Consider the following 17,952-nt stretch of genomic DNA (forward strand, 5'->3'; position numbering starts at 1 on the left):
CCATAAATTGCTTAAATTAATTCTTTTTTTCCACTGTAGAAAGAAACAAAAAAATTTTGCTGTTGGTATGTACAGAATAAAATTGTGTATAATAATCAATCATTAAATAAATAAATAACTTTGATTACATCCAAGCATTTTACAATCATTCATAAACTTGGTATTAGGATAATATTTGCTTTCCCTCTTTACAGTATTAGCAGTTAAAACGAATTTTTGGTAACACTTCAATGTCCTGGCATTCATAAACCAGGAAAATAACAGCCAGGATAATGACAAATTGGCCATTTTATATACTTATAAAATGCCGAACTATATACTTATACTTTATATACTTATATATACTTATACTTTATATACTTATATATACTTATACTTTATATACTTATACTTTAATTTTATATCGGCATATCACTTTACTTCAATTTAAGATTTTGGCCGAAGACGATTATATTCTGCAGAAAACAACAGTATTTCTTAGAATAACTCAGATAAATCTATGTAGTTTTTGTTATTAATGATTTCAAGAAGCCATGAAAATAACAGCATAAAAACCTACTCACCTTGAAAAATTTTTTGAAATAGATTTTGAGCCAGAAAATTGGTTCTTTATTTATGCAACAAGACATGTTCAGATAGGAGGGTATCTAATCAATCTATTAACATAAGATATTGATCCCTGCGCTATCTGTTTTGGTTATAAATCCCTAAATAAAAGTAGCCAGGAAAATGACAGATTTTCATAGGACAAACAAATTAATGACAGAAAAAATTATTTTAAACGAAGTTTTAGTAAACAATACCCTCTGCGTATATTCTAGAAATGCTTACATAGGATAAGATAAAAAAATTAGATTTTGAAAAATGTATGGGAAGTTTTGAAGCTAGCTATTATTGGAAATATTGTTTGGGACATGCCAGGATAATGACAATTTGATATTCAATTAAATTGTTTAAGTATACAAAACAGTCAATGGTAGTGCAAAGTCATTTCAAAATGCTAACAGCAATGCTATTTATTAATTTTTTTTTAAATAAAAGCTCTTTTAGTATTATAGTATTAGATAATGGAGCAAGGGACAGTGAATTGTCATGTTTCGTGAGAATCACCCATATACGAATGTTGTTTTTTAAGTAAGAAAATTAAAACCAAACAAAAGGAAATTTTCAAGAAGCAAATTTATTTTCGGATTCTATGTACGTTTCTCGTTTTTTTTTCTCCAGCATAGTTGCCCCGTTTGTTAAAACACATATCATACCTTGCACATAGATTTAGAGTACCCTCTTCATACAAACTTGCCGCCTGCTCCGTTAACCAAGAGGTCGTGGCCATTATCTCATCTTCATCGTTGAAGTGATTTACCAAAATGATGTTTGAAATATCAGAAAAGATGAATATCACTCAGTGCAAGGTCTGTGCTGTAGAGAGTAGTGGTCCAAAACTTCCCAACTAAACGAGTCCATTAAAGCTGGGATTTGAGTTGCGAGAGTCATTGTCCGCTACATTAGTTCCGTTACATTAAGCCTACTCATACTGATGTCACCATTTTTGGTTATTTTCCCTGATTCTTTTACTCCTTTAAAAATTTCACTTACTTTGTTCTTCCATCAAGCTCTTTAGTTGTATCGGTGCATGCTTTTCAGCTTTGAGCATGATTTCGTAATATTTCTCAGTACTGATTTATTGATCCTCTATTTATTTTTATTCACCCTGTGGAGAGAACGGGTACTCAGCAAGTAAAATTTTTTTTCTTCATAGACTAGTTTTACCGGAGCAAAATTTTTTGTTTTTTTTTCAGGCTGTCATAGGCATCATGCATACTTTATTTATTTCAAATTGTAATAACTTTTAAAATGATATTAAAATAAATTTTAATTATGTACCATGTTGACAGCAAGCAAACAAATAAAGTTATAATTATGAACATGTTTAGTAAGCTAAATATGGACGCTTCAGGGTTTAGGCAGCATTATACGGGACACATGATAGTTCTGAACAAAGTTATATTTTATCTCAGTACTATCTAATTTAATTTCCTTAGATCAAACCTCCTCATAGTGGATCAAATAACTATCCAGTAGGAAAGATTTGACCATATTCATACACAATTAAAAAGGTTAATGAGAATAGTTTACGATTTAAGTAAGAAAAAATGATGTAAACCAGAAGCCAGACATTACAAACATTTTAAGTAATTTCCGTCATTCCAAGAAAGTTCGTTTACCTTTACGCAGTGTACATTCTAAGAAATTTCCGTAAAATTCGGAAGTTGGCAGTTAATTCATGTGGCCAGTGTCATTCTTTGAGGAAGAAAAGCCCAGTAATCGTAATCGCAACGGAAAATTTAGAAAAATTCACCTTTAACTTATGCCGTTATTGTACAGAGCTTTCTAATAATTTCGTGAGTACCCCTTTTCTACGGTGATTGCAGCCTCTAACTACGAACACATAGATCCCAAGTTAAAACCGAGCCAGCGTTTACGAGCATCTTTCTTGCATTCCCCGCGATGGTGACCATGGACAACAAATAAGCAACTCTCTCACTGCTTGACGAATGGTACTTCAATGCATTATTTCGCTTCATTCCATGGTACGCTTTTATTCCACAAACAAGTCGTCTGAACCTCAAGCAACGTCAAGGTTCCAAATTGAATATAACTTTCATGAACATCAGTAACCATTTAAGTCAGTAACCATATATTTTATGAGAAAATATGTTTAGGATGGACAGTATTTTTATGTTCATGATAGCTTTGCGGGTATTAATCTATTCTTACAATCAGTTTCTGGAACACTCTTTGCTGGTCACTGACCGTAATCCAGCTAGAATAATGTTTAGTGTGTAAGCTGAGTGCTTGACAAAAAGAAAGTTAGGATTTGAAAATAATCGAAGTTTTCACCTTCATGACTTTATTTTGATGATAACTTAGTGAGCTAGTGTTCTCTTTTAAGCTATTATATAAGACATTTTACATTGGAAAAAGCTATGATATACATGACTTCATTTTGCTTTAACCTCACAATAAATGTTAAAAAACTAATTTCCAGAATGTATTATATAAACGTACACAAAATAAATATCAATAAGCTTAGCTATTCTAATAAAATTTAATAATAAACTTTAGGATAAAGTCATATAAAGAAATTTTTACGGTTAAACTTTCAGCATTAAGTCTTCCCACTAACTTCCAATGTAGCAACTAATATACTGTAAGTTAAAAATGCGTAAAAAAAAGCAGTATGAAGCACTTGCATTTCCATACATTAAAACACGTCTTTTGTTTAGAAATAAGGAGGTAATTGTGGCGATTTAATATTAACATTTATAAGCTTAGCTATTCGAATTTAATTTGGCCATTTAAAATTTCATTATTAACTGTAGTAAAAAGTCATTGAAATAAATAATTTCCATAGCAACACTTTCAGAATGAAGTCTTCTCACTGACTTTCAATGTAGCAATTAATATACTGTAAGTTAAAAACGCGCCAAACAAATGCAGTATAAAAGACTTGCGTATTCTGAACATTTTCCATACAGTAAAACACGTCTTTTCTTTAGAAATAAGGTAATAAGTGCGGCGATTTATTTGTAGAGACAAAAGCAATTTTGGTGGTAAATGCAGTAGAGATCGGCATTTTTCCCCATAATCAGCCACCGCTGATGCACACGCAATTGCCAATATAAGAATCAAAAATTTATACAGTGCCAATGCCATAAAATGAATGGATATTGAAATATCCATTATATATTTATATTCTACAGAAAACAAAAATAGCAGAGAATTGCAAATATGCACAAGCATTGGCAGTGATATAACGTCATCTATTCGTCTTAAATTCAATACAACAGAAGCGAATAATTTTGCTAACATTTCTATCTCTTTATCAGTGTTAGCTTGTTTTAAATGCTCATATAAGATTTCAAATAAAATAGTATAATTTCTGCATAAAAATGCATAATATGTAAAAAAACATCCAGACAGGCCTATAGTCTGAATCGTGTGGTACAGGGGTAGTAAGAGAGGCGTAACTTCTGAAATGTATTGTACATTTTGAAATGGGTTAAAGTCATTTAATATGAACGCTTGCATGTAGAAGATGATTATTTGAAGCAATTGAAATGTAATCACCAGTGATATGCATAAAACAGAGGTTCGAGTCAAACGCTTAATGTCTTGTTTTCTAAATAATGACTCAAATTTTACAGTGCTTTTCAGCATGTGATATAAATGAGAAGATTTTTTAATAAGAATTATTCTGAATACTAAATCTGTAACTAGCATCAAAAGATAAACAATTGATCTTCTTGAAATTTCTTTAGAAAAATAATATGCCACAAACAAATACAAGCCATACACTATTAAAACAATAGTCCATGAATATGACATAATTTTTTCGGCTAGTTTAAACGAAACTGAACTTCTCTTTTGCGAACTTAATCTGATACCTAAAATACAAAACGATATCAAAATCGGAGAAAATATTGCTCTCTTCATAATATCTGTGTATCTAGAACTTTTCTCAACTTATGAGCTTAAATTACAGATATCAATTGCGAAAAAAAAATTAAGTTTATAAATCTTTATTTTGATTTCAACTATTAGCGATGCAACAATCTGTATTTTCGGAACTACTCTTAAAATTAACAAATGCTAAATAGACTGAAATAAGCTAATGGCTCCTAAAATTTTTATAATTAATTTAAATTTAAGCATTTCTGTAAACTTTAATGTGTTTTTTAAGGTGTTAATGAAAGATGCTGTAAAGAAGTAAATTTATATGGTGCTGGAATAGTTAAGTTTGGATTAACCAATATTAATGAATATAAATACACAACTATATATGTCACTGTGATATATCAGTTAAGGTTTTCCTCTTTCTGTAATAATAAGAATTAATCGGTCCCAGCCCTAATTGAATCGTGATATATAGGTTAATTTTTACCAAGTCTTTAATCTGAATAACACATGGGTAATATATGTATACGTTCAGTTATATTAATAATTATATCAATTATCTCTGTTGTATTAATAATTGCTCATTTACAATCCCAGTCGAGTCGTGCTTAGTGAATTTTTAACAATCTCTTTTATAATCCTTATAACATATAACAGACGCATATGGTGTCAAGATGTGTAATTTAAGGATCACCAATCACTATTAAAGTAATAACTCGCTCACATAAATGATTGAATCGTGATATACAGTTAATTTTTAACAATCTCTTCCATAATTTTCCTTGTATATTCACATCTGGAGCCAAAATATGTAATTTAAAGTTTAGCAATCTTTCAATCACTTTTCATCAATCACTTTTAAAAATAATTTCTCACTCACAGCAATAATCGAGTAATGATATGTAAGTCAATTTTAAACAATCTCTCGTTCTATAATCATGTTCTATAATTTTAAACAATCTCTCGTTCTATAATCTTGTTCTATAATCTTCTTCAATTTATAATCTTGATAACATAGCCACATATGGAGTCAAAATTTGTAAGTTAACTTTCACCAATCACTATTAAAAATAATTACTCACTCCAGCAATAATCGAGTCGTGATATGTAAGTTAATTTAAACAATCTTTTCTATAATCCGAATGATGTATTTTTCACACATAGTGCCAAAATGTATTTACCAATGTGTTAAGGCTTACCAATCTTTGCCATAGTACTAATTACTCAGTCATAGACCTAATCACGTCGTAATATAAAAATTAATTTCTTCCACTCTCTTTCGTAATTCTAATGATGTAGTCACAGATGGAGCAGATATGTAAGATGATGCTATGATAATAATTACTCAGTCTCAGCCATAAGCGATTAGTGATATATAATTTATTTTTCATCGATTCTATAATCTAAATAACATATTCCCTTATAGTTAAAAAATGTGTAAGTTAATATTCACCGATCTCTGCTACATTAATAACTAGACATTCACAGTAAAAGTTGAGTCATGATATTTAAATTACTTTTTAATAATATCTTCTATAATCTTAATATACGGTGCCAAAATGTGTAAGTTAAGATTTACCAATCTATTCTACAATATTAATTATTCAGTCACAGTCAAAATCACGTAGCGATAGGAAAGTTAATTCTTTCCAATCTCTTAGATAGTTCTTATCAGTCAAAAACTCAATATAGATTGCAAATTCACTTTTAAAATTACAAACTTGCATTTATAAAATGAATTTTGAAAGTTGAAAAAGGAAGTTAGAAAATTTATTATCAAAACTAATGAAATTAAGGGAAAATACAATCACACTAAATACCATATCTAAAAATTATTTTCTTTGTGTGTCTAACAAAAAAAAATGTAATTGCGTGACGAAATAAGCTTCAACCGAACACAGCTAAAATGATGCTTGAAAAATTCACTTAGAAAAAAAATTCTCCCGAAATAATAATAACATATAAGAATAAGTTGATAACGATATCTAAATGATTAAAAAGGTGTCAAAGTGTTTCAATTAGAAAGCAATGGAAAAGTAGTTGAATGAAGTTTCATTTTAATTCTTATCTATTCACTATCATTTCATTAATCAAATCAAAAGAAAACATTTTATTAAAGTGAAGGAGAAAAATTATTGACTTCTATGAAAGTAATATCCTTATTGTAATATCATAACGTAAAAATATCATTAATGGTTAATGGAAATTGTATATTGTAGACTACAAAATATTGAATTATTTTTAATTTTTTAAACTGTTTTAAAAGTAGTTCAAGCATTAACGTATTAAAGAAAAAATTCATTAAATGAACTAATTCCTTAATAATTTCAATCCTAAGTGCCTCTAGTTTTTTTTAAACATAAAATAAACGTTACAGGAGACTTCAAACTACTACATTAAACTACTGTGACATAGTGGATCACCAATTTAAATGGACATTTTTTTTCCATTTATAAAACTTACTTATTTCTTTTTAAGGAAAATAAAGAAATATAAACTTTAAAAAACTGGTAAAAGTGGACCAAGGATACAATGATTAAAAATGATTTTATCTTTCTCTTATAAAATCCGCTTATAAATTATAAGTCTTATCTCTTATAAATTATAAGAGCCACCGCCATTATTTTGGGCATTCAACTTAATGTTACTTTTAGTTTTGTGGCTCAAAAATTATAAGACTTAAAAACTTAAAAATTGCGAAGTTGTGTAGAGAAACGTACAAGAAATTTGATGAAAGGAAAATTATCAGAATAAGGGAGAATATGATTCGATTGTTAGACATTTATTTAAACCTCCATTTTAAATAAACAATAGAAGTGAAGCAATAGAAGTAATAGAGATTATTACTATTCTATTTAGTGGAAGGTATAGGAATGCAAAGGGTAAAACTACTAAGAAATGATAGAATGAATGATCATTCTGGTAATTTTCTGGTAATATCATTTTGGTAATTTTATCGCGATATTTAAGAGCATGGTATAAAAGTAATTAATATGGTTGAATTTATTTTCAGTTTCATATTTTTACTAAATCTGTGGCAATAAGAACTGTAATTTTAAAAACCAGAATTTTTTGTAAACCATTACCACAAGGAAAGGAAAAATGACTAAATTAATGATTTACATACATTTTTGGTTTAACAGCCAGAATTATGGTGCTTTTTTTATTTTTACACATAAAGTAGGGTAATTTTGCCTTGAACTGTTTTCTCCGTATATGTTTACAGCAAAATTATCATTTGGTTTTATTTATTTATCCACGTGTTTTTTTTCCCTAGAATTAAGCGAAATTTCAAGCAGTTAAAAAACATAAATTCTTTTCCATATGGCTTAATTCCTCATAGTCATACAATTTTTAATTTAAAAATGTACATTATACAGTACTATTATTACTTTATAACTGAGAGCATGGAAATTTGAGATATGAATTTAAATAAATGCTTATTTTTGGAGTGATACATTGTACTCAGAGGTTTACTGTGTCCTATTTTTCTCTCCTGGGTTTCTCTTTAAACTATACAACAAAATATTGCATAAAGAGTTACCACTTACAACGTGTTTTATTGTTCGTAGTAGATAAAGAAAATGCTTTCTTCTCAAAACCATACTATCACTTTAGTTGGAGAACAATTTGTAACAAAATATGTAGCAAATTTCTTAAACTAACAAATTTTTCCATATCTTTTAAACTGTTAAACATGCAGATGACGAATTTTCCCAGAAATCAATCTCAGCCAAACGCAAATTAAGAGCTTTAATTGTTCAAAAAGATTTATTTTCCTCACAGTTTTTAATCTTTCCTCAATTGGATTCTAGCAGAAACCACTTACTTTCACACACATATTGATTTTCTCTTTATTTTTTCCCCCATTAGAAACAAAGTTCTTCAACCACATGGAATTAAAATTAAATATTCATCTGTGAAGAGATGCGGATTGGGTTTTTTTTCCTCCCAACGTGAACAACTCATACATTGTGTTGATATTCCCTCTCCATGCCGGAATCCGCTCATCGTATTCCAGAAAATCCCATGGATCGGGAAAAATGGGAGATGATGGGGAGGTGGAAGCTCTTTTAAAATACCCGGAAATTCTCCGCCAAAGATCAAAACTTGCGGAAAGTGTATCTCCACGCCAGGGTGAACATTGAAGGGCGCTTCTTAATTTCGGAAACATTTATTCACGATCAATAAGGAAACAGGATGAAACACAGCATCTTATACTCTAATGCGAACTGCATGTAAAATGACATGTGTAAAGCGCACAAGAAGGGGGAGGGAAGAGAAATAACATGCCCACCGATCAGTTCAGACGATGGGAGGGAAAGTGATTTAAGATTTGAATCTTAAAAGTTAGTTAAAAAAATCTCAAAATTATAATTTTTTTATTCATTATTTCACTAACTTGTGTTGAACTGTCAACCCATTTTTGGGTTTGCGACTATCAATGGTCAACTTCGTAGCCTTGTAATTTTGAACCCAATCCTACAGTCAACTGGATCAAGCATAGAGACAAACTAACATTCGTATAGGTCTTCTTTATGAAACTAATACACACTTTCTTACACGGAGAGGAAGACCACGAAATCCTCCCACGTTAGTCTGACGACAGGGGAAATTTAACTCATGATTCTTCTACCGCTGAGGATATTTTACGTCAGAACTATGGTCGGTGAGAGCTAGGATAATTCGTACCTCTCTGGGTTTCGAATCTGGATCAGTTCATTGAAAGCGAGTGCTCTATCTTCTAAGCACCACGGCTTTTCATTAAAATTGCTTCATGAAGTTAGGGCTAAAACAGTATATCCATCCATATGAAGATAGAGAATACTTTATGTTATGCCCAACATAGTTTGAATTCCTATTAATGGTTTGAGTTTTCATCTGCAAAAATTATTTAGAAATGCACTTCATGTATCGATCTTGATTTGCGGGAATCATTCCCTATTTTGAAAAATTCCATAATTTAGTTCAAGATATTTCTAGTTTTCCATCGTTTCCCAATGTTAGGAAAATCTGCTACAATTTTGTTTTTAAATCTTGTATCTTGTTTTTTCCCTACTTTTAATGCTTTGTACAAAATTGTTTCTTTTCCCTTATTGGCTCAAGCACCCAGCTGTTGGTTTTCTGGTTACTTCTTTTCCGTTATTTTATGTTTAAACACTGAAGAATGTTCTTGTTTGAACTACAGTACGTTTATTTCTATACTTTTTTGTGCTATATTCACGCGGTTTTGCTTTATTCACCATATATCTATTGTTTAAGGTTGTTTAATGGTTAATAATAAATGCATTGCTTCGGAAGAAGGGAAAATAACTTACAATAGTAACAACATAATTTATGAAGGTTCTATTTGAGTAGCAAACCAACCTTTCTTGTTATAAAAGATGAGTTAACCTCATTTTCTCGTTCGTACAAATCATTTCTAAAATGTTTGAAAACTGGTGCACTTTCTGATTTTCGTCTTTTATGAACAAACAGCACTCCAAATAGGCACAAAAAGGAATTTCCTTCATTTATTTAATTTAAAGGCCTTGCATTCTATATTGAACAAAAACACAAAGTTGCTTTTTAAATTTGTTTCATTAATCTCTTAAGGATATTTTATTGAGCATTATTCATATTAAAAGTGGTTTAAATCTGTACTAATAAAATATTAATTTGCTAATTTTAAAATATGGCAAGTAGCATTTTAGAACATTAGAAGCAGAAGAAACCCAACTTCAACGCATAAACAGAACATGAGGCTTTTATTTTTATTATTCAAAAGCTTGAAGAAGAATTCAACACTTTTAAGTTTATTGCTAACCATAGCAATAAGAATGTCAAAAATGTTTCTTTTTAAATATTACTTAACATGTTATTTCTTTTAGCTTTTTTAATTATTTCATACAGATTGATAGTTTGCCAAATAAATTTTTTTCTCGCAATGATTAACAGTTTGCAGATCATGATATTGACATTAACTTGACCACAAACATTTTCATGCAAATCACTATAAGTTCAGAATAATATGGTATAACATAAAGTTCACAATTATTTAAAAAAGCTTGTGAGTACATAAAAGCATAGAATATGATTTTCCAAGTAATGAAATTGTTTGAGAATAATAGTATCAATAGTATCTTAAAGTATCAATAATAATGTTGTTACAAACTGTGTAAAAAAATGTAGCGGATTTTATCGAATCCCCCAAAAAATCTACTTGACTTAATGAAAGAGAATTGCAAATAAATATTTATTTTAGGACGTCTCTCTTATGCTCTTTTCATTATGAAATAAAACATAATATTTTAATATTACATTTTTTAAAAATATTTCACAGTTCAGAATATAATCGTTGAAATAACCAATGACGCCTATTTTCTAATGCTTTTACTCTTTAATTCCCAAATAAAAAGTGTTAAATATTTACTTGTAATCGTCTTAAACAGTGCATTAAATTATTTAATACTGTATTGAATGTCCGAAATTAAGCTGAAAAATTACGTTATCTATCTATATTAAATTATGAAAATAGAATTAAGTAAAAATTAAAAACAAAATTTAATTTAAAACCAATGAGTCAAAATGGAAAATCATTAAAAAACAGCTAAAACCAAAATTGTCTTAATTAAACTATATAAAAAAATGGGAGAATTTAAATACTACCAAAACGAAATCTAAAGATGCGCGTTTTAGCGAAAACGGCACTCTATACATTTTTGAAGACGTAACTGAGACATTTCGAAGAATAATTTCGAAGAAACGGCATCAAGAGACTATACATGCGTATCTTCAGATTTCGTTTTGCTTGTATTAAAATTCTAGCATTTTTATTTGTATTATCTATCTATAAGTATTTTGATAACTGTTATTGAGGGAGAAAATGAAATGTATTCATAGACTACAGTTTGTTGAACCCCCACAATCTAAAGATCTTCAAGACATGACACGAAATGTCTCAGTTATCAAATAGTTATCAAACAATGACAGTCCGCGCATAATAGCTAGTCGTGTTTGTTTTCACTTTGATATGATAAAACAAGTTACTTCACCAATTTTAGACAGGTGTTTCACCCCTTTATTCGGCTGTCCAACTCATTCAACAGATTATCGATAGGATTCATATCTGGAACCAGGGCTGGTTGGTCAATTTGGTCACCAAACCCATCCAATCGAGCAGCTGTAGCTCAGGGGGTAGAGCTTTCGCCTCCCAATAAAGTGAACCAGATTCGAATCCCAGTGGTGTCTGGTTGATACGAATTATGCTCCTGGCTCGCACCTACCTCAGCCAACACCTCCTAGAAGAACGAAGGCCTCAGCACGGATCAATTTAGTAGTCCGACGCGACGAACATAAACTGCGCAGTCGATGAAAAAGAAGAAAGATGTCACTACGCTTGGACTACTAAGTAGCGCAGTGGTGGAAAATACGAAAGATGCCATTACGTTTGGACTACTAAAGGATCCAATTTCTTGTTTATGGTAACCCGTGCTAAGGCCTTCTCTTTTCTAGGAGGTCTTGCCACAGCGCTACCGTAAAATGATGAATTTATGGCAATATATTGATGATTTATACTACTGATTTGCATGATGAATTAATTGCTAAATTAACTGGAATATTAAATAATACATCAGCTTAGAGCTTAATTATTAAATGAATATCTCAATAAAATTAAAAACTGCTCATAAATAAATAAATAAAACATCTCATAATTCAATGCAGTGCAAATACAAGAAAACTGTAATAAATTAAATTTAATAAAGGCTAAAATAAAATCTGTACCAACTTTTGAATGAAAAATTAAGTTTTATAAGTCTTAATTTTTCGCTGACTTATTTCATTATTTCTGTGAGGGATCTAAATCTGTGTTGAGAAGAGAAGGGAGAATGAACAACTCAATAAATATCTCTCGCTACTCGTATGAATCCGTAAGCAATGCGAGACCAGCCGACCATGAACTTCCATCCTTCTCTCTCGCCAAGGGTTGTTCATCTTCATTTTTTTCAAACTTTCCCCTTGCGCCCACTAAATCTATTTTGGCTGCACTCAATGGCTTAGTTTTGGCGCTATTTTTCTTTTATTCAAATGTGTTGATATAATAGGTAGATGACACATATTTTTACCAGGAAAATATATCATTAAGTGATTATGAAATGATGTAAATAAAAGATCAAAATGTTTAAGTCTTGAAAAATTAAAGATTTTTTTTAAAACTACAACTTTTTTTCAAGTTTCAATCCATGATTTAAAATGAAATAAATGAAGAAAAAAAAAGAATTCTCTAAATTTATGATGCCCATGGTGTGAACTGCGTACTAAATTTTATTTAATTTTTTTACATTTATTATTTTTGTTACTAATAGTGATAAGTTTGTTGTTCTTAAAATTTAATTTAATACCAGGTAATGTTTAAAATAAATTCATTTTTTCCTTGCTTAAAAATTGATAGATTTTTCATCGCGCTATAAATTATTCGACCTAATTTTATTTTGGTATAATATTTATAACTTCATACTTCTAATTGCAACAATGCTTAGGAGAGTTAAAAATATATCGTACAAATCTCGATATTTTAAAGAAGTTTAATAGTATCTCATTGTATTCGTTAAGCAATTTTTGGTAAAAAAAAAATGTTAAAAAGGAATTTTTCTTCGGTCTAACATTTTTTTAAGAATATTTTGTCGAAAAGCGAAATTTATATTTTAATTTGGCATTTATTCTTTTACAACTACATAGAAAAAGAAGCATTTTAAAAGAGCTTGGAAGCTTTATTTATTACTGGCTCCGCACACCGGTTTCCTTAATTGCTACTTATTCGTCATTGAAAATATCTACCTTTCTCTACTCTCTAAGAATTACTAATTCTTCTACATACTCTTTTCCATTAATTTTTCACTTTCTTTCTTCTACCTTTTTGTTACTGTCGATAGAAACTTAAGCACAGACCTTTAAAATAAAAATTTCAAGAGAAAGAAATTTTGCTGCAATAATGAATAAATAGTCATTATCTGAAGTAGAAGAAGTAAGAAAATATTTTTGAAAAAAAAAACACTTAAAAATTGCAATAATTTTCAAATAAATTAGATTTTTTTGAAAAAAATCGTGTAATCATGCGAAATAATGAAAAAGTTTATGAATAAAAAATGGCCTTGTTAGCAAGTGAAATTACTATTCTATAGTTGCAACAAATTTAATAGCAATAATTATCGTACTAATATGCGAATGTTAAATTTATTTATTTCATCGTAATTCTTGTACATTTTTCTACGCACCTTCATAATCTTAAACTTCTTTGTGTTTGCTTCTCAAAACAAAATATAACGAAAAGTTGAACACTCAAAAGCAACAGCGGTGGCGTCACTTTTTAATCTAGAAGAACTATTAAAATGCATTTGGATTATTAATTGGGTAAAATTCAATTTAAAATAGTCTATGAAACACTCGGTATATCTTTAACCGGAATTTAGTGCTAAGTTTCTCCTTATCCCAAAGTAATGAAAAATCATTTTATTTTAGTTACACCATAAATTATGATGTTTGATCAAGAAATACTACCAACGGCACCAAAATTTGGTAAAAGACACAAAACTTTGATGATGACGATGACTCTAAACTGAACGATATTAGTTTACAACGCCATGTTTTCCTCACAGCTCAGTGTATCGGGGAGATTAATGCATGTTGTTTCAAGTATCAACTTATTCAGGTATGTAAATGTCTTATTTGCATTAATTAAAGTTCATTTCTTTTATGCTGCCTTTTTAAATTTAGTTGGTGGTATAAAATGGTTCGAGGTATGTCATAAAATAACCTACTTACTAAAAATAGTTTTGTTACGTTAAATCTCAACCTTGGTCTGCATTTGAGCGCTTTAAAAATACCTAATATAGGTGCAACCTTTTTCTGCTTTTATAAGAGAAAATTTGTGTTTTGTTTCTTCAAAAAACACCTACTATTGGTGCAACCTTTTACTGATATTTGAAGCTAAGGAAAATACCAAAATATGGTAAAATTGAGCTCTATTTCATGTAGCCAGCAAATGAAGACCAATTTTTGGTACAACGTGTTTCGGCATTTTTAACAGTATATGTCCATAAAATAGGTTTTAAAATATGATTTGAATATTTGTTAAGCGATAAGCCTTCCTTTTTGGCGTGCTTCTGTCGCCTTCTCTTCTGAAAATGTCTAAAAGCGGATTTTGTTCTCCTCTTCCTCACTAATCCTGACATCAGAAAAGGGCAGCTGGCTTTTTTCACTCGATCTTACACTTTTCAAGCTGCCTTTTCTCAAGCTGCTTACACATGCTACGCTTCATATATTCATGGTAGATAGATATTTGTCGCGGTAAAGAAGCAGAAGTGAAAAAAAGGATAATTTTAGTGTAAAAATATATCAATACTTTGCTTACAGGGACTAGCACGACGTATTAGGCTTTTTGATTTTACGTTATACTTAAACTTCTCTGAATGAAAATGTCAAAATTACTTTTTAAACACTTATTTTTTATCAATAAAGGGCTTAAGAATGTTTTTCGAAGGTTCTGTTGTAATATGAAATGATGCTCTTTTGCGAATATTATGTCATTTTTAAACTGCTGTGAGCTTGCAACTATTACCAATGACTGTTAGGCGGGGCCTGAACTAGCAATTAGGTTAGGGGCCCTAGGCACAAAACTGTCAGGGGCCCCTGTTCGTTACTTTAAATGAAATTTACCTACAGTTTACCTATTGTTTAATTATGAAGTGTTATAAAATTGTTTACAACAAAAGTAAATTACGATTTATAATTCTAATTGACAATTCTTAAGGTAAAACACAAAAAGAAATCATTTGTAGCATTTAAAAGGCCCCAAGAAGAGGGGGGGGTCTGGACCTGGGCCTCTCAGGCCTTATGATAAATCAAGCACTGCTCTTGGTCAAGTTTAACTTATCTAAAGCAAAGCACAGTCTACGCATATTTGGAAAATGGTGAAACGTCAATATGGGAAAGGCGTTTATGGTCCAATTTTTTAATAATTAAAAACTTACTCTAATGCTGCATTGCCTGAACTCATAAAAATATTCAAAAACTGAGAATGAGGCAGTGATTTTGATAATTTTCATCTAGGTGGAAAAATGTCTCCAACATTGGTGATTTCTAAAAAATTTAATAACTTTCGAAATATTTAAATTATTCGTCTGTTATAATGTCCAAATAATTCTTCACGGCAAGATTATAAATATAATTTGAAATCATCGCATTACTATTCTAAAATTTTTTATCGATAGGTGCCTTAAATCGAAAAGAGGCATAAGTAGTCCTGATGACGGTAATAAACTTCGCTTTTTCAAAATTTTATTTTGTGTTGTAAGCAATGACTTTTATACATGCTCTGTCTTTCTTGCTTATAATTTGATTCTTCTTGCGTTAGAGTTCGAAAGTTTTTGAAAACCGTTTAAGCAGTTCATGAAAAAAATAAATAAAAACTTAATATGTATTGGGTAGGAATATTTGATTCATCTCACGAAGCACAATTGGTTAAGAAAAAAGAAAATGTTAAATTATCTAAAGAAAAACTACTGAAAAACTACTGAGAAACTAAATTTATTTTATTTAAATTTTAATAAAAAATATATTTAAAAATTAAATAATGAATGCTGCATTATAATGTTCCCTTTATTTTCATCTATGTTTTTACATCTTTAAGAATTTTAAACTTCGTAGTTTAATAAATAAAAAAACAACAACAAAAAATTACTCTAAATTACTTTAAATTAAATTAATCTATAAAACCACTATCGAAAATTTGACTTCAATAGTAAAGCAAATATACATTAAGCATTAACTCTTCAAGTCCGAGGCGCAGTTTTCAAAAAAATAATTATTAATAAAATTTATAGGAATAAATAATACTTTTTTTTAGGTTGAAAGTCTTAAAAATAATTAATAAATTTTTCCAAAAAATTTTCTGCTATGTTTATGAAAGTAAAAATTACATCAGAAATTTAACCATAATGGTAATGCAAATATACATTAACCATTAACAAATCAAATTAAAGACGAAATTTTTGCTTTTTGGGAATAAATTTCTTAAAATTAGAATAAAAATATAAAAGCCAAATGCCACGGGAAAATCCAAGAAAAACAACATTTTCAATACTTTATATACTTAGCCTGTTTAGAAATCGTAAACAAAATAATTAATTAATAAGCAAACAAATTTACTATATTCTTATGAATATTGATAAAACTACTTTAAAATCGGATTTGAGCTTAATAAAAGGATGGCAACCTTTATTAAAATCTACTTTATACTACTTTATACTATCAACCTACTTTATACGTGGATTTATTGATGAAATGTCCAAAAATTAAGTATTCAAAAATTAACTTATTTTTAAATATTATTCCTAAAAATAATTACTACGAGCTGAAACAAATATGTCCCTAAAAAGGGACACTAAGAATTAATGTAAATATTAAGAAAAAGGTGCTTAGATTAGATAATATTCAGTTAATATGTGCGCTTTAATTCGTTAAAGTAAAACCAGGTTATTAGAACTTTAGTTAAATATCCAATAATAACTCTAAATATTTTGTTTGTAATTTAATTATAAAAGGACGATTTATGTAAAAACGTGTAAACAATCCGGCAATCTCTGAGTTTTCAATTAATTTATATGCTTAAGGTCAATGCCCTGCTCATTGAAACAGTTGTTTTCTTTTGCTTGAGGTCAAAGTTAATTCCAGTAAACAGCAAACGGGTGTTACCAATACAAACGTCTGGATGACAACGACAGCAACACAGTGATAAAATAGCTATGATGCAACTAGATTGCCTCTTCTTAACTTATTGTCATGAATTTAATGCTTATAGCAATAAGAATTTTTAGGAGATAAGCAATTACATTACATCGTGCTTACATTCAATGTAGTGCTATGGAAAATATAGTAGATAAGCAAAAATGATGGTAAATGGGTTCTGCAATATTTACATTAATGTTGGTTTCAACCGTGGGAAATAAAATAAGTAAATTAATAAAACATAATTAATTAATACTAATCTTTTTGACATTGCGGTCATTTTTAGTGCAAATGCCATACATAATTATTAAAACAGTTATGGGCCTAGAGAAAGAAAAAAATTCCGGTAAAATTACCGTACTGTATGATAATGACATTTCTGGTAAAAAAAAATGATTCTGTTAATAAACCCAAAATATGCTGTATTTAAACCATTTATATAGTAAACTTTTTCTGTTCGTATGTTAACGGTTAGCCGGAAATTCTGGTGCTCAAAATTACAGTTCTTATTAACACACATTTAGTAAAAATGCAAAACTGAAAGTAAATTTAATAGAATAAATAATTTTTATGCCATGTACTGAAGTATCATGGTAAAATTACCAAATTTTGCAACATCTGCTAAATTTTATCATATACCGTAAAACTATATTTTATTGCTAATTTTACCAAAATCCTGACAGAAGCTCTTCGGTAAGAACTACCGAGCTTTTTGGTGTTTCCAAAGAG

The 17,952-nt window shown here is 29.4% G+C and overlaps 1 protein-coding gene across 2 annotated transcripts in view; it reads left to right on the forward strand.

Annotated features, from left to right (window-relative positions):
- The window catches only part of LOC107445427 (zinc finger protein 488), a 114,105-nt gene that overhangs the window by 15,944 nt on the left and 80,209 nt on the right, over window positions 1-17,952 (forward strand). For both annotated transcript variants that reach the window (XM_071178836.1, XM_071178835.1), the window contains one exon: window positions 13,957-14,146. The gene's annotated coding sequence lies outside the window, so the exon portion shown is untranslated. The remainder of the gene's footprint in view (window positions 1-13,956; window positions 14,147-17,952) is intronic.

This window comes from Parasteatoda tepidariorum, chromosome 3 (genome assembly GCF_043381705.1).
Source record: "Parasteatoda tepidariorum isolate YZ-2023 chromosome 3, CAS_Ptep_4.0, whole genome shotgun sequence".
Classification (NCBI taxonomy): domain Eukaryota; kingdom Metazoa; phylum Arthropoda; class Arachnida; order Araneae; family Theridiidae; genus Parasteatoda; species Parasteatoda tepidariorum.